This window comes from Neomonachus schauinslandi, chromosome 8 (genome assembly GCF_002201575.2).
Source record: "Neomonachus schauinslandi chromosome 8, ASM220157v2, whole genome shotgun sequence".
NCBI lineage: Eukaryota > Metazoa > Chordata > Mammalia > Carnivora > Phocidae > Neomonachus > Neomonachus schauinslandi.
Genome location: NC_058410.1, coordinates 41315649 through 41340967, shown reverse-complemented (window position 1 = coordinate 41340967; position 25319 = coordinate 41315649). Strand labels below are relative to the sequence as shown.

The 25319-nt window shown below is 36.4% G+C and overlaps 1 long non-coding RNA gene across 1 annotated transcript; it reads right to left on the bottom strand.

Moving 5' to 3' along the window:
- Positions 1–17708: 17708 nt before the first annotated feature.
- On the bottom strand, positions 17709–24928 carry LOC110583594. The gene is made up of 3 exons (XR_002480516.1): positions 24916–24928; positions 23542–23610; positions 17709–17726 (listed from the first exon to the last, which is right to left on the bottom strand). It is a non-coding gene; the product is annotated as an uncharacterized LOC110583594 (long non-coding RNA).
- Positions 24929–25319: the final 391 nt, after the last annotated feature.

Here is a 25319-nt window from a genome sequence, read left to right as displayed (position 1 = left end):
CTAGGCTTGAGGTGCAGACGGAGAGCCCTTCTCCATTAATGGACATTGAGCTCATAGCCAAGCTATTCTCAAGAAATCATCTTAAAAAAATTCTTTCTCTCACTATGAACAAGAGGTTGAAGAGTCATTAAACTGATTTTGATATTTTTCTCTAAAAGTTTCCATCAGGTTTGACACTTCACTTTGGTATCTTTTTAGGGATTTGGCTAAAACTTTCATTTTATATCTTCCTCTGGAAGAATTTAATAGGGGGTCTAACATAGTTCATGAGGTCAGGAAAAAAATTCCTGTGGAATTTCCAGAGAAATTTCATGGAATTCAAGAAAAGAACATTTAAAGAATGGAAGATTGCTCCACAGTAGTAAAGGCATCTGGGAACCCAAGTAAGAGAAGGACTGAGAAGAACCCATTTTCTTGGGTAGCAAAAAGGTTATTGGTGATCTTGGCAAGAATAGTTCCTGCCAAAAGTTAAATTCTCTGAGGTTGAAGGAAGAGGGGGAAGTAAGAGAACAGAAACCATAAGTGTAAGGAAAAGGAGACTACAAATTTCAGAGCTTCAGAAACTTTGAAGTGAAGAAGAAGAAAGTTGGGAATTCTTTTCAGATATTTATGTGCTGGGGGAGGGAGTCAGCAGATAAATAGGGGTTCAGGGTACCAGAGAGAGAGAAGTGATCAATGGAAAAGGAGAGGTAGGTGGCTCAAGAAGGCTGGAGGGGATGAATCTAGAGTTGAGGTAGTGATTAACTTTGGGCGGAGAAATGCCTCTTCCAAGTGTACCAGGAGGAAAGAATTAGGGTGGATGTGGAGCAAATGTGAAAATCTGGTGTTTGAAAGCCAAGGAATTTATGGCTTGATGGCTTCTACTTGCTCTGCTTCCTGGAATGACTTCTTTGGGGGGGGGAATTGAGAAAAATAAAGTAAACCTGAATAACAGAAGGCTTTTAACTAGCTTTTATATCTGGATTTGACATGATAGGAGGGACATGATTCAGAGGAAGATTATGAAACATATAAATATAAATATGGGATTATGTCGATTAGCCATTTTAGTTAGTGCTTACTCTGCACAAGAACCCATGCCAAGCACTTTACAAACATACATCCAATTCCCCATCTCCACTCACCTAGACTAGAGCTGATTTCCAATCCACTTTTGCTCCTATACATCATTCTCTGTTCAGCAGCCTAAGTGGGTTTTTAAAAAACACAGACTGGGACATGTTCCCATTTAAGCCCTGGCACGGCATCCAGGTGCCTGGAGGTAAAGTCCTGCATGTTCTGGACCCCGCGTGTTCCTTCAACCTCACCTTTTCCTTTGTTGTGTGTTACATTGTTTTGTAGTTATTGTAAATAAGTCTTTTTTTATTTCACTTAAGTTTTCCAATAGTTTTTACAGGAATATAAAAAAGCTATTGAGTTTTATTGCTGACAATTTATCGTCTAGTAATACTTCAAAATATTATTTAGGTTAAATCTTTTGCAACATGTATATAGAATGAATGCACAATTGAACTTTTCCCCAAACCCCAAACTCTTTTATTGTATAGCTTGAAATCTTATTTTGGTTTTAGTAGGAAAAAGAAAGTTCTTAGAGTGTTATATTGTCACTTCTATGTAGGGACAGCAGTAGCCAATGCATGGTGACAAGAATTATGGGAAAATGCTAACATCTAGTTTTCTACTTCTTTATTCAAGCCTCTCCCTCTGGCTCCATTTTGTTTTTATACAGCTTTCAGGCTGAATGAATATGTATTGGGCATAATACCAAGATAAATTTTCTGTTATTTGTCATAATGGTGCTTTTTGTACCACTACACTTAGCTTTATTCCATATTTAAATGAACCCATAAGTTTAGGGTAGCTTTACTAAGCTGTTAATTAAAATTTTCTGTGAGGATAAATCATGTCTCATGAGGTTTTAGCATGGCATTCTCTTCCTTCCTTCCTCCCTCCCTCTCTCTCTCTCTCTTCTTTCTTTTCCTTCCTTCCTTCCTTCCTTCCTTCCTTCCTTCCTTCCTTCTTTCCTTCCTTCCTTCAATTAAGTTAAAAAGAATTTGTCTGGATATCCTTAAGTCTTAAGATTACCCAAAACAAATAAATAAAGAAGATGATAAAGACATGGTTTGGTTTTAGTGATTCTTTGTATTCTAGTGATTAAAAAATGAATAGCTAAAATTGAAAATGATTTCTACTTAAATGTTTTGGGAGAAGATCATTAGAAGATGTTTATTAATTCAGTGTGATCTCTACAAACTGGCACCTTTTGCTATTTTTAAAATTTTGTAATGGGTCCCTAGATTTCCAATTTACGTATCTTAAAGGGAATGTTAGAAAACATGAGGATATTTAAGTAACACAAGTATCTCAAATTAATGTTTTTGAAACACTATGTATATTTTTCTATGATTTATTAACTGCTGCTCATTTTTATAAAAGTTTTTAAAAACATTCTCTCACTAGCAGTCCCTTAAAATATCTGAATAACTTGTATAACTTTTGTAAATATTATTTATGCAGTATTTGGCAAGGAAATAAACATCACTCACAAAAGCCAGAAAATAAATCTTAATTCAACACAGTTAATAGTTTTCTTCCACATTTAGTATATATACATAGATCATTTTTGGCTTTGTTATGGGGCATTTGCATTCAAGAATATAACTTGTTTTACCCAATCATTTTCCTACTCTACCTTAATAGCTTTCATGACCTCTACCTAGAGGTCTGAAGACATAAATGAAAAGGAAGAACCAGAAAAGATGGTTTAACAAAATGCTAACAGAACAAATCTGACACACAAGGATCTGGTGGGGCTACTAATTCAGCTAATCTTTTCACCTTGGGCAGCTTCTCTATGGTTTACCTAGAATGCTAGAGGAGACAGGCATCTTTATGCCTCTATCATACTGGCTAGGTAGGATTCCATGTTTTAGAACAGTGGTTCTTAAAGTGTGGTCTGGGGACAAGCAGCATCAGCATCACCTGTGAACTTGTTAGAAATGCAAAATTATGGGCAGACTTATTGAATCAAAACTCCAGAGTGTAGGGCCAGTGTACTTTAACAGAGCCTCTGGGGAATTCTGAGAGCCACTGACCAATAAGCTACACACAGCTCTGACGCAGTTATTAGGGGAGGGACTAGAGCTCCATGCAGAATATGATAGATTTATTACACATGGCTGTATTCTGCCTCTTTCTTAACTGAGCCATGCCCTTCCTCTGGGTAGCATGACATGATGGACATATGCATGCAGTCTTAGATGGGAGAATCTTCTCTGTGTGATCTATACAGTTTAGTTTACTTTTTTTCTTCTGTGAGACAGAAATTCCAACACAAACTGGCTCAAATAAAAGAGTATTCATTTGCTCAGTAACTGACAACCTAAGGATTAATAATAGTAATAGGTAGCATTTATTGAACACTAAGTATGTGTCAGGCACTGGTCTAATTGCTTTGCATGCATTAGTTCATTAATCCTTACAAACCTTTTCTGAAGACTATTATATCTCCATTTTAGAGAAGCAGAAACTGAGGCACAGTGAAGTTAAATCGCAGGATTGGGATTCTAATCTGGACAGTGGACCTGGCTTCAGGCTGGCTTGACCAGAGGTCAGGTCACATCATCGGAAATCTTTTTGCTCCCAAAGTTGAGCAGAAGTCCTGAGTCTGACTCATATCAACTCAGGATCTCTGAACCAATCACCATAGCCAAGGGGGTGGGATGTACTAATCCAGCTAAGAACAATCTGGGCCCATTCCCAGAGGTGAGGGTGGAGTCAGGAAATCATTCCTTGTCACAGGATACTTTTTTATGAGATGAGAGGTGAGTGGGTAATGGGCTACCAGGAGCAGAGAAGATCACTTAAGGCACTGCTTTATTACTCAAGATGTCTTTGGGTCCAAGTGGCATAAGTCCCATGCAAACTAACTTTGACAAAGAAACATTTATTGGATATTACTGAATCATGTGAAGAGGAGAGATTCATGAGCATCTGAAGAGATCATGGTCACCAGAGACAAGGTGTTCCAACACTTGTCTTCATCACTTTTCCACTTGGATTTTTTTCATGGGCACCATCTTCAAAACCAAACAATTTCATTCTCTAGTTCGGAGTTCAAGATCCTGGAGAAGAGCTCACATTATCTAAGCTTGGATGATGGAGCCAGCTCTGAGTGACAGCTGTGACCAGAGAGCCAAAATAAACTAAGGGCTGTCTCATAGTAGATGCCATTGGTTGCTTACTATGCACTGGATTCTCTCCTTTCTCTTTTCAAGTCAAACTATATTTTGTTCAGGTACCTACTTTCCTTTGCATAACCCTATCCTTGGGGAGTGGTGGTTCCAGGCGCAGCCCCAAGTGGTGAGTTGCAATTGATAGAAGCTAAGACTTTGTAAATATTGGTTTAGGAATGGATATAGAATCTAATTCTGGTCAAAGAGATGTAAGGGGACTCTGCTGAGGTGTTTCTGAGTTTGGTTTTCCTCACCATTAAAAATAAATTTATGAGGTCTTTAAAAAAAAAAACAACTTCAAGTTTGTGTAAAAGAAAACCACTGAAAACAGAATAAAGGCACTACTTGAAGTGACCTTGCTCTCATCAGAGTTGAGTCTTGCTTTTGATTTGATGACTATTTAAATAAATTGTTAATGTCTCTGTTTCACAAATGGGTAGCCATTTTTTGTCTTCATTTTGACTTGGCCATGGATCATATGTCTCTCTCTCTTTTTTTATATGTGTTTCATGTTGAACATGTAGAGGAAAAATGAAATGATGGTTCTGTATGGTTGGTCTTATTCATCTCGCTTTCCTCCTCCATCTTTCCTGTTAGTGGAGTCTGGCACTGTTGAGTTTTCCCATAGGCAAATGCTGGATAGTTTTAGTTTTAGTTTTTACAGAACTTTGTGACCTATGAGTCATTATCCTCCAAGAATTAATAGTTAGGATACACTGACTCAAGTGATCATATGTGCCCCCATTTCATTTATAATAGCTCTTCTGTGTTTCTTTCTTTACAATCGACTCAAGGAAGCTAATTGAAAGTGAGGATGGAAATATCAAAGAATAATTTTTCAAGAACATTAAAAAACATCGGATTATATAAATAAAAACTATATATCAACATCAATATCAATATGGCAATGTCAATATCAATTAGGGAAACAGGATGGTAAACTGATTCAAAAGGCATTTGAGGAACCAGGCATTTGTAGGCACTGAACAAAAAGTGTTGGATTTCTAGGTTAGGTACAAACCTAGATAACATCCTAAAGGGCCACAAAACCATATCTTCTGGTTTTAATTTCATCTAAACAGAAATTATTTGCATCTCTACCAGACAAAATCTACAAGGTAACATGTAACATTATAGAGTTTGGACTCTGATCAGTAATAAAGATATGTCAAAGAAAGGGTTTGTTGCTTTAGAGATTTCGACAATTCGTGGGTGAGCCTATTACACAATGCCCCAGTGTGACATTCATTGAAAGCACATGTAATCGTCCTTCTACCTTACTTTTTCCACATTTTTCCTTAACAGCACTGATGCTACAATGTTATTACAAAACTAAATAAAATATGTAAAAATTATACCATAAAGCCTTATAAAAATGTAGAATGATATTTTTTTAGGGTATTACTGTAATTACAAAATATTCTGAAGGCAAGCTTGAATTAAAGGAGTCAAGTTAGAATTAGACTGTAAGTATTTTTTTTTTCCTCAAGATCCTAAAACAGAGACATTGGTGCTCCCAGTGACAGGATGAAAATGAATTTAAGTCAGTTGGGACATGATATGCACAAAAGATTAAAGGAAGCTTTTACTACCCCTGGGGAGAAATGTTGCAAAATAAAATTCTTGATTGTTCTCTTGTCCCAGCCTGAAGATAGTGGTCATGAAAAATTGTGAATGTCTTTCTTCATTAATTCAACAAGTAATGTGTTAAGCACTATCGAGGTGTCCTGTGCATCCTTTTCTGCAGAGACAAAGAGGAATAAGATAATCACTCTCTCCATAAGGATCTAGATTTATCAGCTGAGACAGCACAAAAGTAAACAATTGGAGCCAGAGAGAGGGAATATTTTGTTTTAAATAAGGGCAACATGAAGCTTTGATTATTTTAACTACTGTTTATTTAATCATTTGTGAGTTGATAGCACTATTTCTTGTCTTTAACCATATACTATTCATTAAACTATATATAAAACTCCCTATTGCTCTCTAACTTTATATTTTATATTTTTTTGCTTTTTTTCTCTTTGTTCTCATATCTTCAAATATAAGGTAATTGAAGAAAAATAATAGTTGAAAAAGATTCTCTGTAAAATTTTTGATTTTTTAAACAAGATGAGATTTAATAAGCTAACAAAAATGTTAGCTTGTGTAATACCCAGTATTAAAAAGGAAAATACAGACCTGTGTTTGAAGAACTAAATAACTTTATATCTTTAATATTTCCAGTAATCCTATAAAATGTCATGAGTATAATAATGTCATCATTGTAATGGGCTAGTATCCAAAATCTATAAAGAACTTATCTAACTAAACACCCAAAGAACAAATAATCCAATTAAGAAATGGGCAGAAGACATGAACAGACATTTCCCCAAAGAATACATCCAAATGGCCAACAGACACATGAAAAAAAATGCTTAACATCACTTGGCATCAGGGAAATACAAATCAAAACCACAATGAGATACCACATCCACACCAGTCAGAGTGGCTAAAATGAACAAGTCAGGAAATGACAGATGTTGAGGATGTGGAGAAAGGGGAATCCTCTTACACTGTTGGTTGGAATGCAAGCTGGTACAACCACTCTGGAAAACAGTATGGAGGTTCCTCAAAAAGTTGAAAGTAGAGGTACCTACAACCCAGCAATTGCACTATGGGGTATTTAGCCCAAAGACACAAATGTAGCGATCTGAAGGGGCATCTGCACCCCAATGTTTATAGCAGCAATGTCCACAATAGCCAAACTATGGAAAGAGCCTAGATGTCCATCAACAGATGAATGGATAAAGAAGATGTGGTGTGTGTATACACACACACACACACACACACACACAACGGACTACTACTCAGCCATCAAAAAAAAAAAAATGAAATCTTGCCATTTGCAGGGACATGGATAGAACTAGAGCGTATTATGCTAAGCGAAATAAGTTAATCAGAGAAAGACAATTATCATATGATCTCACTCATATGTGGAATTTAAGAAACAAAACAGGATCATAGGAGAAGAGAGGAAAAAATAAAACAAGACGAAACCGGAGAGGGAGACAAACCATGAGATATAGGTATATACCTGTATTACATAGGAAACAAACTGAGGGTTGCTGGGGGGGGAGGAATATGGGGGGATGGGTTAATTGGGAGATGGGCATTAAGAAGGGCATGTAATGTAATGAGCACTTGGTATTCTATTAGACTGATGAATCACTGACCTCCACCTTGAAACCAATAATATATTATATGTTAATTAATGGAATTTAAATTAAAAAAATAAAAATAAATAAAATGTCAAAAAAATAAAAAAAAAGTCATCATTGTACAATGAGTATAATAGCAAAAATTCTGAAAAAGATAGCATCTCTTTTTTTACTACAAACCAGGAAGTTATTACTAATATAGTTAAACTAAACTAGTGACATAACCACAAAAGAAAAGTTGGGCTATTTTAATGAACACAATGTTAAGAAAATAGAGTACTTCCAAATTGCAGTGACTATAAAATTAGTAGTAACCATAACTATGTGTCTCCTTTGTGTTTGTGAAAACTCCCTAAATATGCCCTTCCAATTTTTTGTAGAAATTATTTTCTAATAATTATTTAATTTTTATCATAATTCATGCTAGTTTTTAAAGTGCAATTTTTGGAATGACCCAGAGCAGCCCAGAAAATGGGATGCATCTGCAACATTACTAAACTCCTTAAACTCCAATGAAAGGAAAACTCAAATACTGTCTATAGTTTGTTACTGTTTCCCAGACAGACGTTTTTGTATTACCACTGTTTATTCAGAAAACTCTTCATGGCAAACATGTGGTTTTATCTTTAGAATAAGGTTCAACCTAATAGAATTCCAAATAGTTCTGGTAAAAGACCTAGATGTTATCTGGGCTGCAATGGTAAAATGGAGTTCTCATTCATCAATACTATAGGTTAGTACCATATGCTAACTTGAGATGGTTGCCAAGAAATATTATCCAGTGGAAAAATAAACTGTGGTATCATAGAGTCTGATTCCATTTATGTTTAAATTACAACATAAGAGTTTAAATTTATACACCAGTGTGCAATGGAAACCGATGCAGACCTCTCATTACCTGAGTAGAAGCTTCTTTTTCTATCTTTTTTTTTTCTCCCAGTCCTTGAATTCACACCATTGGGAATATATAAAATATTTTTTCATGTGTGTATGTGTAAATGGATAAAAGGATGAAGGGATAGATGGATGAAAGAGGCTTTTGACTTTGCTCTATATACACTTGCGTGTTATTTGCTTTTTTATGAGCATATAACTGTGTATACTTTTGAAATAAAGTAGAAAGTCAAGACAAAACATTTTTAAAAAAGAAGAGATGAGTTATAAATAAGGTCATGGGAAATATATACCTATATTACATTATTCAAAATATATATTTTATAATGAAAAAAGCATGTTACAGAATAACATGTTATCCTATTTCTGTTAAAGGAAAAGAAAAGTAAACTGTGTTGACAGTGATATTGAAGAGATGTTCACTTTTTCCTCTCAATAACTCTGTGCCGAAGATTATGCAAGAAGTATGTATTTATATACTCTTTGTGTTATTTGTGAAAAAATGATTTTTTTTTTACAGAGAATTACCTGATTGCTTTACTTCTGCTAACAGACAAGTCATAAAGAAAGATATGAAGAATTTTAAAATATATATTCGATGATTGGAGAGGAAAAATTGTTTCACTTTGTATAGGAATCTCGGTATTAATCAAAGGGGTCATTGGTGAACTTTTCTGAAGTCATTTTTGATGCTTTGTTTTCTCAATCTAAGAAATTAAGTCCTTTATTTCAATATTATATTTTTCATGCTTACTATCTCTAATGACCTTCTTAACTGCTTGATGTTTACAATATTCTTTCTTTATTCTCGATACAGATATTTTGCATATATCAATCTGGTCCATTAATTTTGCTTTCTTATAGATAGAGTCTTTCATAGAGCTTGTATGTACTCCTCAGATGTCTGGTTTTTCGTTTTTGTTTTTTCCTGCGTGTTCAGATGTGTGGGACCAGCGTCTTTCTTGCTGGTGATGCGTACCTGAAGGGAAGGATGATGACTCAGATCGTAGCTGACACACCTTTTGGTAAAAATGAAGTGTGTGTTGGGGCAATGGCCACAAAGGGTAAAAGAGTCTCTAGTATTGTACTTTGTAAACTGTCCTCCCTCAACCTGTGCCAATCACTGCTTTTTTTCTGGGGGCTGCCTCTTCTTCTTGTAGTTACCCAGTAGGAGTTCAGTGATGGGAAGCTACTTAGTTCTTCAGCACTAGGTGGTTATTCTATTCTTCCTACCCACCAAGCACCAGCAAGGCCCAGATGAACCACCACCTGGGGCAGGCCCTGAACTGGAGCTTATGTTTTCTGTCCACTCCTCAAACCTGGTAAGGCAGAGCAGACACTTAGTTGGCCAGCATAATGTGCAGAGTAAAGTACAGAGCTAGAAAGCTTTCCTCCAGGTTCTGTGGGATCTGACCTATGTCCTGGCTCTCCAAGGGCTTTTTATAGTTTTTGATTTAGATTCTGGGATCCATCAAAGTCCTTTTTAACTTTGTGGCATCTCCAGGTTTGGGTTCAGGGGAAGGACGGAACAGTCCATGATTGTTCATGATCTGACCCTGACCACTACACCAAATTTCAGCTTGGAATGTACTCACCCCCAAAATCTCCTCCTTGACATCTGGCTTTATCCTTCTTATACTTTAGGTCCCAGGTCTGTCATTTCCTCAGGAAGCCTGACTCACAGATTAATATATAACTCATTATACTTTTCTATATGACATTGACAATTGGGATTTCTTCAACAACTGGCCACATCTCTAGATGTTAAGGTCCATGAGAATGAGGGATGTGTCTGCTCTTCTTGTTTACATCTTCATCTATGACATCTATCACAATGCCTACACAATAGCTGAGACTCGGGGAATATTTTTCAAAGGAAAAGTAAAAAAGAAAAAAGGAAAAAGAAATAGATTTATTTTTGTTAAAGTGGAATGCAGTGTATATCTACTCAAGAGCAATCTGCTTCTGAATTAGTCACATCTGTAATACATAAAAAGCATGGAACCATAGCCTGGCTTTATCCTGGATGCTAAATGACATTTGGCCTTCTTGTTTTATTAATATCTTGTTACAGACAAAAGTAGATGAATTTTCTGGAAAACAAACATAATATGTTACAGCATGAAATAAAAATTAATTCTGTATTATCCACTGGGAATGAATAATAAAGTGTTAACTGTGTATAAAACTATTATGAATAAGAGACTGTAGAATTCCCAGAATGTAAAGTATTCCTTACTTAAAAGTCTGAAAATCTATGTGAAGCATTTAGCAAAAATTAAACTTTTCACTAAAAAAAAGACCACAGAAAACCAGCAAAGATTAAATAGTAGAGCAACAAAGAAAAAAAAAAAAAAGGAAATGATAGACACACTTTGAAGATCCTCCTTCTAAACACCTTAACAATTAAAGTTTTCCTCCCTATCTGTTATAACATTAAGTGAATTTACTGAGATCATTGTCTACATGTTTCCTAAACCAGATAGTTCAATTGTAGGAGCAATTAATTTCTCAGATGCTAGTTCATAAAGCCTTTCAAATACCAGACTGTGTCAGAACATAAAATGATGCTACAACCTCAGATTTTATTTTTCCTGAGGCATTAGGCTATGGTAGAAGCACTGGGTGCTTGCATGTTTTCTTCTTATTTAATCCAATTCTCCCTCGCTGGTACAATAATTTAATCTCAGAGACACATGTATGGATACATGAACAGACAAGACTTCTCCCTCCCATCTCCTCTTCCCTTATCTATCTAGTTCTCCAGGGTTATCATCTTCATTTATGATTTGCAATGAGAAGATGAAGTGAATTGCTTTACAATGAAGCAAACAAGAAATTTTTATCTCCCAAATCTGTTTTTCTCCGTACTAATGTCTTTCACGATACCATTTCCTTTTAGTGCCTACTTGTTTTGTTCTTTCTGCTTGCCATTGAGCCAACTTGCACTCCGTCATATAAAATGCACACTGTGGAAGTTATCAACTACCTATTAAGCAAGTTCCAAGTACTAGGAAGGAAAACAAAACAAAGCTCTCAGCAGGCAAAGCTTATACTGATAGCTGGAAAGCACCAAATTAAAACTAATTCACATAACTTCAGAGCATGACTCAGAGCCCCAGATCATGAGTCATGGGCTTTCACTGAGATAGTGCCGGCAAAACACATGCAACAGCTTAGTGTATGCAAAAACAGGCTGAGAAATGCATGCATCGTCAGGGATAGGTCCGTGTGTTACAAAAATGCATATTATGACTAGGACTGTCATGTCAATAAAGGTTAGTAGCACCTGTGAAGAAATCAGTATTCCAAGCAATCTAAAATAGAGTGCCTTGTAAAACAGAGGCTTTGTTTATATTGGGCCTGTCACCATGACTATGAACTTCCAGTATGAGGAGGAGTTTGGGTAGTACTTTATGGAACAAATAAGCCACAGCTTCTTGAAGACATGCGATGAGGAGAAAAGGAAAAGCAAGACACTCATGCCAAGCCATCTGTGCTCATGGGCTCACTTTGACGATCTTCCCTGCCATCTGACTGGCCCACGTCAATGATTACCAGACTCACTCCCTATCCTCACTTGGTGTATCCTGCCAGCCCTTTGGCATGAAATTCTATTTTCCAATTTCTCCCTTTATCGTGCTTTGGACCGTATTGCTTTTTGCCACCCTTGAATCCATTTTTGCCAACACCACTAGGGATCTTACTAGAAATCTAACTTATTCTGGAGTTTTATCTCTAGTTTGGTTTGTTGCTTGCCTGTTATTTCCTCCAGCCTCAACCATATATATGCACACAAAGATTCTTCACTCTGTTTTCTGACTAGATGAGCTATGTTAATCTCTCAGCCAGGAGCAGGGGTAGTTTTGTTTTTATAAATCTCACAGAGTTTGCTAAGTAGAGGAAATGGACCAAAGGACAGGATTCCTAGGTAAATGGGAAATAAAGTATGAGTTCAGAGATCTGGAAACAGTTGAATATGGTAATTGGACATATAGGTAAACAAGATAATTTTTTTTTTTTTAAGAGGAGGGAGTCAGATGAGTGAGGATAAGTGGTTACAAAAGTGAGATAATAAGAAGGCCACATGGGGAACAGGGGCGCCTGGGTGGCTCAGTCGTTAAGCGTCTGCCTTCGGCTCAGGTCATGATCCTGGAGTCCTGGGATCGAGCCCCGCATCGGGCTCCCTGCTCGGCAGGAAGCCTGCTTCTCCCTCACTCACTCCCCCTGCTTGTGTTCCCTCTCTGACTGTGTCTCTCTCTATCAAATAAATAAAATCTTTAAAAAAAAAAAATAAGAAGGCCACATGGGGAACAAACAAACAAATGAAAACAGAAACAGATTTATAAATACAGAGAAAAGACTGGTGGTTCCTAGAAGAAGGGGTGGGGGATGGGCAAAATAGGTGAAGGGGATTAAGATGTATAAACAAGCAAAAAATAAGAAGGCCACACAGAGAATGACACTAAGAGGTGAGAAAGGAATTTATGCTGCAGAAGGTTGTAGGAATGCTGGTCTGAATTCTTGGTGTAAAAACACAAAAGATAAGAGACAATTAGGCACTTCTAATCTATATCTCTTCCTCATCTGTCAACAGGGCAGATTGCAGGCAATATAACACAGTGGTGAAGAGAGCAGAGTCTGAATTCCAGCAAACGTGGTTTCAGGTCCCAGCTCTACTGGTTACTATTATATGAACTTGGACAAGTACAAACACTCTTTGGACCTCGGTAAAACAGACTTAATAACTGTATCCATTTCTTTGAAATAGCTGTCTATGCACCCTGTCTGTTTCTAGCTCCTAAACTCCCTCTCATCAAGAGTTTGCCCCCACCATGCCATCCACTCTTGCTTTGCTCACCAACAACATTCATGCTGCTAAATGCATGTATGGCCAGTTCTCGGGACTTCTCTTACTTGACATGTCAGCTGCATTGGGCAGAGTTAAAGCATCTTTCCTTGTAGATATATATTTTTTTCCCTTGGTTTTGAGGACATCACACTTTCCTGTTTTTTCCTCCCCTTCCCCTGGTTACTACTTCTTACTTTCCTCTTACTGGTTTTCCCTTCCCTGCCCACTGCCCCCCCCCCCAAAAAAAAAACTCTCAGTGTTGAAGTGCCACAGAGTTTAGTTCTTTTTCTTCTTCTCTATATACATTCCCTCCCTTAGCCATCTCAATTAGTCTTGCCAATTCAAATTCTGTGTATATGCCATTAACTCCCAAATATATATCTTTAGCCCAGACCCCTGTCCTGTATGTCAAATTGCCTACTGAAAACTTATATTTGAATGGCTAAGGAAGATCTCAAACTTAACATGTCCAAAATGGAACTCTGGTCTCCCCCAGTTCTTCTCCCTGCAGTCTCCCACCCTGTCATTTGATGATGATTCCAGGCCCACGGTTTTGGAGTCAACTTTTTCGATGCTCTTTCTCTCATATCCCACATTTAATCCACCAGCTAATGCTGTCGGGTCTACCTTCAAAATACACCTGATCACTTCTTACCATTACCTGTGGCCCTACCCCAGTCCCAAACCCATCGTTTTCACCTAGATTATTGCAATAGCTTCCCAGCTAGTCTCCCTGCTACTACCCTTGCCTTGCTATGGGTTCTTCTTAATACAGAGTCAGAGTAATCTGTAAGTCACATCATGTCAATCCTCTGCTTAAAGCCTTCCAATGGCTTCCCATTGCATGCAGAGTAAATCCAATTCCTACAAGGACAACTCCTCCACCCCTCACCCCAGTATTTCTCTGACTTCATTTCTTTCTCTATTCTCTGCCTTGATCTCTCATTTCCATCACATTAGCCTCCCAGCGCTACTTGACCATGCCAAGCATGTCCCCATCTCATTGACTTTGCCCTGGTTGCTTCCAAGAGCACTCTTTTTCTCCAGATATTCTCATGACTGGTCTCCTTTACACTTGAACTTTTGAGGTGTGTCATATTACAAACTCAGTGTGCCTTGCCCTGATCATCTTATTTAAAATTGCAACCTCCCCCACCTCTGGCATCCTTGTTCTCCCACAGCACTTATTACTCTCAAAAAAAACTATTTAATGGATTTATTACAATTATTGTAGTTTTGTGTATTTATTTATTTATGTATGTATTTATTACAATTACTGTTTGTGTATTTATGTATTTATTACAATTTGTGTATTTATTACAATTTGTGTATTTATTACAATTATTGTTTATTATTCAACTTTTCCCAGTAGAATGTAAGCTCAATAGGAAAAGGATTTTTATGTTTCATTCACTGCTATATCCCAAACACCTAGAAAAGTGCTCAGCACACAGTGGGCATTTAATATTTGTTAATTTGAATAAATAGATGCCATATTGGTTTTTGAAGGTTAAACAACATGCTCTGAAACTTACATTAATACAGGGTGTGGCACATAGGGCTATAAAGATGATGGCTAATTGCAAATACGTACGGTAAGAAAAAGTTCATGTTTCCAGCCTTCTCTTTCTCAATACCTTTTACTCAATGTGCTGCTTAATTTGCATTTCTTAAGACCCAGACAACCATATACTCCATGGATAGAGTTCAACAAATTTAATCTTCAAAACATTTGCATAAAGTAGATGATCTATAACTTTGTTGGTTATTTGATAGTATGTTATTTCCATTTTGAGAGATGAAAGTAATCTTTAGGCAAATGAACATATCTCAGACCAGATTTTGAGGTTTCAGTGAGCTGAATGAAAATGGTATTCTAGGGATAGAGAAGTTTTTATGATATATCTAAAATCAGAATCTGTGTGTGTGTGTTGTGGGGGGGGGTGAGATGATTGTTTCACTAATGGCTAAGAATTACCTTATATATAAAAAGATCTTTGAAGAAAATTAGTGCAAAGGAAGTCCATGGTTCTAAGTACTTCATTTGTTGAGAAATAGCCTGGTAACTTCAGTCCACTTTGAATAAGCAGGTGCATGGTTTGACATCTTTCCTGATAAAATAGAACACATTCAGTTCCATTTTTTCAAAAGTACGAAGGTCCATTGAGGAGTCACTGATTCATAACCTGAAGAACTTCTTCTCTGTGAACAATTAACTTCATTGTCTATTGGATTTAATCCATTTCACTGAATTTTAAGCTAAAAAATAAAGATTCTACATGTGGCTGAAGATGATGGAGAAGAAAGGTAAGCATTGTGCATGCCCACTGAATCACTGTATTATTGATTTATTATTGAACATTACTTGAGTTCTATTATATTATAAGCAGTGTGTTAGAGAAGTAAGATATAATCCTGGCCTCAAGTAGCTATAGAGAAAATTAAGATAAAATAAAGAAGACACCACAAATTAAATGTGTACAGATGCCACGTAAGCAAAGACGAGGCATGACTGCTTCTGATGAAGGGGTCAGAGAAGGAATTATCTGAGCCTCGCTAGAGAAGTATAAGTAGAATTTTATCAGAGACAAAGGAGGGGACATTATAAGCTCAGAAAGTAAAAAATTAAATCCATGGAAAGCATAAGGAAGAAGTTAGTGTAAAAAACAAGTAGGAAGAGAGGGGTGGATTTGCAATTGGAAATCAGAAAATGGTAGAACTGATAAATCAATTGACTAGTTCTTTGGGGAGAAACAACAACAACAAGGTAAATACACTTGTATCTAATTCAATCAAGAAGGGGTATACTTCAACTCCAAATAAAAAATATGTAGGAATAATCACAAATAAAAGGAAATGAAAGGAATTCTATGAGACTGGTTTCCTTAATTCTCAATTCCATGCAAAAAGGCAAAAATATGAAAATCTAAATTAAATGAATAATTCTGGGGGAAAATATAATTTACCAAAACTGAATCTAGAGGAGTTAGAAACATTTTCAATATTTTCAAACAAAATATAAAAAATATTTTATAATATGCAAACTCCATTCTTGATAAAAGTTTAAAATAGGGATAGATGGATGCTTTTGTGATATAATAAAATATATGTTTCAACAGCAATGCTAGGATTAGGCTTAAGGGTGAAACAGTAGAATAAGTTGCATTAAAGTCAGGAATGACCACTGTAATTTCTAACATTTAATTTTGAACTGGATGCCCTAGTCTGATTATTAGATAAAAGGAAGAAATCAGACTTATAAATATTAGAAAGGAAGAGATAAAGTTACCAATATTTGTAGATAATTTCATTGGCTATCTGGACAATGCAAGAGAATTGCTAAAAATAAAAACAAACAAATAAACTCCAAATATTAAAAACAGTAAGGAAATTCAGTAATTTTTCTGGAACAAAATCAGTAGTGTCATTCAGTCAACAATCAGAAAATACTTGAGGAAGTCTCTATCTCCATGCCATGAAAACAATTAAATACTTAGCAACAAACTTTACATGATAGGTAAAAGATCAACATGAAGAAAACTTTCAATCAATATTGAGGGACCCCCTAAAAAAGACATAACAGATAGAAAAAGCATATTGTATACTTAGATAATAAAATTTAACATCAACTATGTCACTTCTCACTAAGGTATAATCCATAAATTTAGTATTATTCAAATAAAAAATAGTATTTGAAACTAGACAAGATGATTTTCAAGTTCACTGAAAATATGTCAGAATAGTCAGAAAATAAGGGAAAACTAGAATTAATGGTGGGGGTGTTAATAATTCTACAAGATGTTAAAACATGTTACAAAAGTACAAGAACTAAAATGATGTAACTGTCACTCTATTAGACATTTCAATGAACAGGGCAGCAAATCCAGAAAAAAAAAAAAACTACCTGTACATTTATGTACATCTCACACAGTACATAGTATGTGATAAAAGTGGCATTTTGTATCAGAGGGGAAACACTATTTTTGAAGTATAAATGACACTGGAAACTTTGGGAAAAGTCAAATTTAGGCAGACTTCATTCTTCACATCAAAATGAATTCCTGATGTTTCATAGCTTGAAATGTTAAAAAAAAAAAAAAAAGCGGAAAAAATCATATCATGCTACAATAAGACCCCCACCATAAAACAAGTGATGTGTCAAAATTCAGTTGTTTAACATGTGGGATTTATAGATATTTCTGTGAGTTTAATGAAGTGACCCAAACAGCAAAAAGCCTACAAAACGAGGAGGCCCAAACTTCTGTGATAACCAGCATGCTGTCTACACTCAGTCTTGGCTGTGGTTTGTCATCTTCTGATGGCGGTAGTTCATGTCTGCTTAAATATTGACAGGGAAGGGGCACCTGGGTGGCTCCGTCCATTAAGCATCTGTCTTCAGCTCAGGTCATTATGCCAGGGTCCTGGGATCGAGTCCTGCATCGGGCTCCTTGCTCGGCGGGGAGCCTGCTTCTCCCTCTGCCTGCTGCTCCCCCTGCTTTTGCACTTGCTCTTTCTCTCTCTCTCTGACAAATGAATAAATAAAATCTTTAAAAAAAATTGATGGGGAAGATTCTTGGTCTGTGGTTGGCGGCAGCAATCCCAGCATTTTGGAGAATAGTTGGCACCCATTTTGTCAGCTCCCTCTGAGGAGAGTAGGAGCAGAGAATACTTCTACAGGGTTGCCTGGTAAAATTTCCTTCCCAGCTTTGCCATCCACTTTGTCTTCAACCCACATCTCACTGAGAGTGAGAAATCTAGTCAATTCTTACTTGAAAATGGGGCCAGGTAAGGATGGGAACCCACTGCTGATCACATTATATCTATGATAAGATTTTCACATAAACGATGTGGAACTTTACTACGAAAGAAATCATGGAAAAGCTTTCAAAATAGTTTTGGAGTGGGGAAGGAGGCCTTTCTAATATGACATAATACCAAAAGATACCCAAAAATATGTTGATAAGTTCGGGTAAGGTAGAACCCACTAAGTACAAAGTCTAAAGACAATAACAATTTAAAGAAAAAAAGTTTGGAACTGAAACAAAATTTTAATTTTTAAAATACATAAACAGTATCTAGGGGCGCCTGGGCGGCTCAGTCGCTTACGTGTCCAACTTTTGATTTCAGTGTAGGTCATGATCTCGGGGTTTTGAGATCGAGCCCTATGTCGGGCTCCGAGCTAAGCAGGGAGTCTGGTTGGGATTCTCTCTCTCCCTCTCTCTATGCCCCTCCCCCCACCCCCCACTCTCAAACTCTCTCTTTCTCTCTCCCCTCCCAAATATATATATATTTAACACACACATACATGTATATATAAACAGTATCTAAAATAATTGAAAAGCCAACAACACCCTGACAGAAACATAGTCAAAGGATAAGAATACAAGGTTTACAGAAAACAAACAAAATGTTCAATATATGTGTGTGTAAAGACTCATTTATTATAAGTGAAATGAAAATTAAAATGACACTGAGATCTCATGTTTTACTTATCAAATTTTAAATATAAAATCTTTCATGATATACTCTGTGGGCATAAGGGTGGGGGAACATCAGCTCTTGTGTTTTTTAATACATTGTCACTGAGAATGTAAATTGTCAGGGCTTCTGTTGGCAAGATCTATAAAAATTATAAATGCACATATTCTTTGATCCAACAATTCCACTTCTGGGGCTCTATTTTACAAATACACTGTGTAAATAATTTATATACAAATTTATTCATTGAAGTGTTTTCTGTAATTGTAAAAGATTGAAATAACCTAAATGTCTTCTAATAGGGACTGGTTAAATAAATGATTGTAAATTCATACAATGGATTATCATGCAGCTGTGTAACAAGATGGGTAATCTATATAGTGGTAGGATTTCCAAGATATATAATTAATCATAAAATGCAGGGCTCAGAATGGAATGAATAATATATGCCCCGTTCTGATAAAAAAAAGAAAATATGAATATATTTTATATTTATTTCATATAACATATATCCACATGCATATTTTGTAAAGACATTTCATAATTATACTTAAAATATCCCAGTAAAGATATACAAGAAATGGGAGCCTTAGTGCCATCAGTCTGGGGAATGAATCTTTGAGGGTCAGGACTTTTCACTTATGTCTTTATGTTTTGAATTTTGACAGTATGAACCATAAAAAATTAGAGTATAAAAATGGTTGTATTAGGAACATAGCTTATAAACTACACATCCTAATTTAGCTTTTGTATTTAAAGAAGAAGAAAACAAGACCCAGGACAATGGTAACAGATTTTCCAACTTTCTGGAGACAGGACCACAGCTAGATCCTGGATTTTCTGCCTCTTAGTTCAGGGCAAAGTCTACAACCCCAGAAGAAAGTAAACTCATATAACTGGATATTATAAAGAACCCAGGTAAGGAAACAAAACCCAAATTGATCGTATATTTTAACTTGAGATTATGCTCTATGTATGGTCTGGTACAAAATATTCTGAAAATGTTGCCATCTCTCATCCATGAGTATGTTCATTATTTCTCCATCTTTATGGCATGGTCTTGAATTGCTTTTCAACAGTGGTGACAGAAACTGAGACTTTATCTTTCTAATTCTCCTTTATGACCAAAATCTTATATTTGTGAGATAACCACGTAAGGTCAGAAAAGATTATCTGTATCTGTGGAACAGAGATTTCCTCTGTGCCATGTTGACACCATTTCCTTTAAGACTTGGATCCAAACTTGCCTGTTCAAACACATTAGCATTTCTTGTCTTTCCTGAATTATTTCCTCCATGATTGTGCCTTAATTCTATGTCACTTCAACTCTCAAGACTCTAATTGATGCAGTGTCCTTCCTTTCAACTAAACTGTACAAATATTTAATAAAGTTGCAACCATGTTCCAGGTACCATGTTTGGGGCTTGAGATAAAAAGGTGAATGATAAAATCTTCTCCCTTCAAGAAACTCAACTCAATCACTAGATGATCTTAGTGATGTGATACGAGTGAGAGGGATTCCGGATTTTGTGAGCCACTAACAGACCTAGGGAAAGTAGAAGGAAAAAGTTGGAGGACATAGAGAATACACATCAACTTGCAGTTTTTGAAGAGCTTGTGGGACACATACATGGATCTATCCAGAAGGTAAAGGAAAACACAACTCTGAAGCTGGAGCAAGAGTTTGGGATAAAAAAAATAGAGATTTTGGATACATAACCTAATGAATGATAAGTTGGAGCCTAGGCCCTGGACTTGGCAGGAAAGGAGGTCCATGGAAGATGATAAGCAAAAGAGAAGAAAGTGTGAGCAGAATTTAGGAAATGGTCAGAGAAGGAAGAGGCAACAAAAGCTACTCATTCTTTTATGCCAAAGAGTTTAAAAATTCCTCTAAGACAGGAGCACCTGGGTGGCTCAGCCAGTTGTGTATTCGACTCTTGATTTCGGCTTGGCTTGGGTCCTGATTGTGAGATTGAGCTGTTGAGCTCCTCATGCAGAAGAGAGTCTGCTTGAGATTCTCTCTCTCCCTCTCCTCCGGCCCCTCCCCCGTGCATTCTCTCTCTCAAATAAATAAATCAATCTTTAAAAAAAATTCCTCTAAGAACAGTGTCTTTACTTCTTTTGTACCCAAATTCCAATGCAGTAGTACAATGCATGCAACAGCTGTTTAATAATTGCTTGCTGAGTGGATGACCTAGTGTCATCTATAAGAACCTACCTTTCGTCTATTAGCAATATTTCTGAACTCTAGATGAAGGACTTAGAACCTAGTATCAAATACCACTATTAGCAATATATCAAAGTAAACAGGAATATTAAGAACTGATCTTCTTTAGGTTTTTTTTTTTCAGTGTTAGAACTCAACCTAAAATCTAGTTATTTAAAAAAAAAAGAGAGAGAGACGGTTCAGACATAACCTACTCACATGCATTTTTATATGTTAACATTTCTATAGCTATTTTACTTTTTTTTTTTTTTTTTTCCTAACATTTTGGGCTCTTTTTCTCACATTAGAACATTAGTCCTAATTATTTTTAAATATCTTAAAAACTCTTGGCTTTTGTATATGATACCATTTATATGGCTCTTGCCAACTATAACAACACTTTAAAAGTCATACCATAAATGGTTTGGTACCTTTCTAGGAAAAAGAGTCTTTGATTACAGTGACTCTTTTCACTACTTGTAGCTTATGCTAGAAGCCAGGCTAATTAAATGAAAGACAACTCTCTTCAGTTGTAAGTTGTGTGATCATTGCCTCATCAGATCACATAGTAAACCAGGGTGAACAAAAGACCAAAATTCTGCATGGATTATTATTAAGTGAAAAGTAGAAAACTAAAATCAGTTACAGGAAAGATCGGCTATGGTTACTCATGTGGCAGCTGGATGACCTTCAAACCAAGAAGACTATGCAGATGTGTCGAAAGAGATGGAAGAAGAAAAACATAATATTGGTTGGACCTGGTGGCATCTTACAGAATTCAGTCTCATAATTTCCTAAGTGACTCAGCGGCATTACACAATCAAAGCTTCGAGAAACCCAGTTCCTTAACACAACTCCAGAGTACTAAATGGTGCTTTGCTGACCTACGTTATTATAATTCTTCCCCAATTTCCCCAAATACCCTCCAGAATGGTGTGTTTACCTGCTAGAAAGACCAATTTTTATTTCATTCAAAATGTCTTAAGAGCCCTTACCACACACATTGATCTATTTAATTTTTTTCTGTAAGTCTAAATAACTACGAGTCAGAGCCATTAACCCTTCAGTATTTCCTGTGTTATTTTGAGCTTCTTCAAAAGATTTCTTTAGTCACGTGCTGAAAATAAATTTCAGCCAAATAACTATTCTTCATTCAGGAAGAGGATGAAAGTGTGGGGAACTTAAAAATAAAGGGGGAAAAATTAAGCAAAGCTTAATTTTGTAATCCCCAATGGCAAAAACTTCAATCCAGAAAAGTGGATTCCTTTTCAATTTACAGCATAAAAACAACCTTGAGAAAATAAACATCGTGGCTTACACAAGTTTCCATCCCTAAAAGTTGTTTTTCACTAAAAAAACCCAAACCACAAATATGTGTAAGATGTGACAGGGAATAGAGTTCTGATACTTGTTTGTTCTATGCAATTCATTGGTTTTTGTTTACTGCTACACAAATAATTTTATCAGGAGCTAGGAAAAAAGGCAGTTAATGACTTTACGTTCACAATTGGAAGGTTAATGTTTCTTACTTCCAAGAATTTAGCACTAGGTAAATTCTTTGTCAGGGCTGATAATTAATAATTCACAGTAAAAAGGATAAATCATATTCTGTCATGAGTTTAGCTTTCCTGGGAAATACACATACTGACTAGCACTGAGTCTGTTTACTCATTTATCTTAGTTATGTTAATAAAATTTAGGATGTTGTCACTAGAAGCAAGTGTTTAGTTTGCTAACATTCCTTTAGGAAATATACTATGTTTAGACAGACTTTTAAAACAATCAGCATCCGGACCAAACATCTGATAAACTGTAAAGCAGGAATAGGTACTTTAATTTTAGATAGCATAATGATGACTTATTTCCTCTCAGCGCAGGTCTGTGGTTTCTTTATTCTAGGACCAGTGCTGAGTGGGAAGGCATTGCAACTGGGCTTGAACAGACTGGGGAAAGATGTTCAATAATATGTTGAAGCTGAGTCAGACCCTCACTTAGTCTCCAGGCTTATGGTGCCCCAACTTTTTTCTAGTTAGGTTGCAATTGACTGAAGGAGTTAATTGCTTTTTTTTGTATGCCAAAGGTATGCCTTGGGAATAACTGATTCTTACATTTAAGTCAGTTTAAAGAATCTGAGAAAGTTTGTGCATCTAGTAAGGTAGTATTTGGAGATATTTCTGAAATTTGTATTAGAAAAACATTTTCAAATACATTTATACACATTTCCGTTTCTCTTGTTCTCCTCCTAAATAAAGGTAGGGATTTCTACCACTGGGTTTTAAAAAAATGAAGAACAATAAAATTAGATCATCACCCCTCCTTTTTTTTTTTTTTTTTTTTTTTCCTTCATTCTCTTCAGATCTCCACCAAAGGCTCAAAAAACGGCATGGATGTTAATTTATGACAAAACAGCCATTGTGTTTGTCCCCATCTTACGATTAAATGATTGTGTGAAAATTCTAGCCTCTATTGTTCCTTGATTGGGAAAGCCTTTGAAAATCAAAGAGGTTTTTATGAACTTCAAAAAGGTGTGATGGCCAATTGTTTGAACTCCTGTGAAGGAATTCTCCCACTTATTCAGAGAACACAGTGTTGTGATGTTAGAAACTGAAATGCTTTCCACACAGGATGTTAGTGCATGCACACATGTCTTCTGCTGTGATGTGGGAAGTACAATACCTCCAGGTCTGTAAGGATATCGGCTGTAAACAGGATGCTCACTAACAGTTATGGACACAGTACCTCTTGCTGTGGAGAGAGAAAAGTTTTGAAGATCTTAGTGGCAACATTCTTCTGGAACACAGACAAAGAATACATTCAAATCCTTTACCAAATATTTCTTATATACTCTACATGTGTCCTAACCACAAAATCCTGTTTTAGGCAATAGACATTAATAAAATTGTAAAACAGCCTTCAAATATTCCAGGCATAGCACATATATAAGTTTTGTTTTTTGGGGACACCTGGGTGGCTCAATCAGTTGTCTGCTTTTGGCTCAGGTCATGATCTCAGGGTCCTGGGATCCAGTCCCCACGTCTCCTTGCTCAGCAGGGAGCCTGCTTCTCCCTCTCCCTCTGCCCCTACCCCCACCCACTCGGGCTCTTTCTCTGACAAATAAATAAATACAGTCTTTTAAAAAAATAAGTTTTTCTTAAGAAGCACTTCATTTTATGATAAGTAAAAAATAAAACATAAAGGGAGGTTTGAGCTGGTTATTCCCCAGATCAAATATAGGGAGAGTTTATAATTCTATGCATTATATAAACAGCTTTTTGACTGATTTAAATGCAAAGTTAATCTGTACATTAATTTTATAGGAACTTTATAGTTATATTATGGCAGAATATAAGCATTTACTATTTAGTAGGGTTTATATTTCTGTCACCATTGAGCTTCTAACTGTTGACCTTTCCATCACTTTTGCAAAGATACAAGTAAGCTACACATTAATAAATTGACTTTGGTTGGGACTTGCTGCCCTGGAAAGCCAAGGGAAGGCATTTTAGGCCATACACATATTCTCTATGAGTTGTCTTTATGAGATTCTTATTAGTAATTAGTAATCGATTGTAGTCTCTCTTAATTCTTTTATTTTTATTTTTTAAAAAGATTTATTTGAGAAAGAGAGTGCACACAGGTGTTTGGGGAGGGGCGGAGGGAGAGAATCTCAAGCGGACTCCCCACTGATGGCGGAGCCCAGAGCAGGGCTGGATCTCACTACCCATGAGATCAGGACCTGAGCTAAAACCGAGAGTCTGACGCTTACCCGACTGAGCCATCCAGACAGCCTTCTCTTCATTCTTTTAAAGGCAGAAATAGCGTGATAAATCTAAGCAAGGTAGTAAGGAATCCAACCTTCCAAAGAAATGCTGTCCCCTATCCAATTCCCCAAATCATTAGTACTATCCTTAGGCACCCTCTTTCCCTCTCTGCATTTTACCACAGCAAACTTCCCTCAGCTCTGCCAAATTACACATACACCTCTCCTTGTCTCCTCGTGGCGAAGCTGAAATCAGAAAGAAGACATAACTCCACCCAGCCCTATCTTACCTACATCTCCAGTCATATTTTCAATGGATTTCCCCTCATCTGTCCTCTTGGTCAATCTTCTTTCTGCTTTTCATTCTTGCTCCATATATCAGCTGCTCATTTAAATGCATCCTCAACTTGTATTCAAGATTCTCAAACCTGAAAAGAAAAATACAATTAACAGCCACTTCTATTTTCCGTACTCCATTCAACTGACTCCCTCTTTTGCTTTTAATAGTCAAACTTCTCAAGTCACATTATTGTTTCTACTTCCTTACTGCCCATTCACCATTCAGTGTACTGAAATTTGACTTCAGGACTTACATCTGCTCTTTACCTTTGTTCAGCTCCCACTGAGGTCATCAGTAAAGTACTAATAGTTAAAATCAGCATTTTTTTCCCCAGGCTGGGTGTTATTAGCCTTT